The 1,609-nt window shown below is 41.9% G+C and overlaps 1 pseudogene; it reads right to left on the bottom strand.

Annotated features, from left to right (window-relative positions):
* Positions 1-220: 220 nt before the first annotated feature.
* The window catches only part of LOC107105038, a 32,462-nt pseudogene continuing 31,073 nt past the window's right edge, over positions 221-1,609 (bottom strand).

Below are 1,609 nucleotides of genomic sequence, written 5' to 3'. Positions count from 1 at the left end.
GAAGATCATGGACAACAGTGAGCATCCTCACTGTTGAACAACAAAGTGTCTTCTGTCAGAGGCTTCTCCAGATCCGGTGGAAGACAGACTACTACAGAAGGTCCTTCCTGCCTGCAGCATCAATGCCTACAACAACGGGTTAAAAATTAAACCCTAAGGGTTACTGCAACATTTAATTTCCCTTCTGGATTAATAAAGCATTTTATGAATTGGATTGGATCTATGGAGGAAGATGAGAAACACCAGAACCAACAATGCAGGTGATCTGAAGGCTGCTATCAAAGCAAGCTGGACTTCCGTTGGAGCTCATCAGAACCACAGGCTGATCTCCTCCATGCCACGCCGCATTGATGCAGTAATTCATGCAAAGGAGCCCAGAGCCGCTACTGAGAGCACAGATATGAACAGAACTTTCAGCAACTTGACATTTCTGCTTCAAATCTCCTTTTCTGATCTGAGGTCATTGTTACTCTGCAGAAAATAAGGAGTCAGCTCATCTCCATCATCAGATTGATTCTAGCAAAGTGTAAAACCAGAGGATCCAGGTTAACAGGAGTGGACTGGGAGCGCTGTCTGTACACTGCCTCATCACATACTGACTACACTTCTCTGCTCAATGTTATCACAACCAGAACACTAAACACTTGGACTGGAAAACCCATTAGTAGAACTGTAGTCATCCCTATTAGAACCCATGACATCACTGTCTCTAGATCCAGTTTGATCCAAGTCATTATTTTTCACAAAAGAACAACACAGCCATTGTTGTCATGTGTCGTTGGAGTCTTTTATGAGCTGTCAAACAGATTGGTTTACTGTTTAAGATCAAATTTAATATGATGGATAGTGTTTAGACTGATTGGATCTTATAGGTAGTTAATTGGATCCCAGCAGATTTTTTTCCAGTATCAACAATGTTTATATTCATCTTGACATTCCTTTAGCTGAGGAATGGTGTTAAATGCAGAGCTATGCAACTAACTACATTAAAAGATCCAAATATGAATATCAAGTTCTGGTTCAGTCCAACGTTTCCTTCATCTAAAACTGCACTAGCAGAGTTTAGTGATATAATTCAATATGTTTCAGTGTAACTTGTAAAAGTCTTACTAATTAACACTCCAATGCTCACTAAGTTCATGTCATGATTCCAGTGTGTCCTGGACTCATATTCAGACCTGAGAATTTCCAGTTTGCAGTTTGGACTCTTCAGTCCAGAAGACAGCAGCTCCACTCCAGAATCCTTCAGGTTGTTGATACTCAGGTCCATCTCTCTCAGATTAGAGGACTGGGAGCTGAGAACTGAGGCCAGACCTTCACAGCTTCTCTCTGAGAGCTTACAGCCATCCAGTCTGAAGAGACACAGATGAAAATTATGAAAAAAGGAACTTTTTAAGCAGCTCTTGAAGCCCAAACTAAAGCCATGCATGCCAAAACCCCAAAAAACAACAACATTGGGCTTAAACACATTTTTATGTCTGTAACCTGGTCAAACTCTGGACAGACTGAGCTGCAAACATGACCTACTGTTGTTGTTGGAGACTCTTGGGTGGGGTAGGTGGTTTCTTTCATCTCCAGCTCAGGTCCTCTACCAGAGGCCTGGGAGCTT

The sequence above is a fragment of the Cyprinodon variegatus genome, unplaced genomic scaffold (genome assembly GCF_000732505.1).
Source record: "Cyprinodon variegatus isolate N-32 unplaced genomic scaffold, C_variegatus-1.0 Scaffold2021, whole genome shotgun sequence".
Lineage (NCBI taxonomy): Eukaryota > Metazoa > Chordata > Actinopteri > Cyprinodontiformes > Cyprinodontidae > Cyprinodon > Cyprinodon variegatus.
The sequence above is the reverse complement of the archived record's forward strand: the minus strand, read 5'-3'. Positions and strand labels throughout refer to the sequence as shown.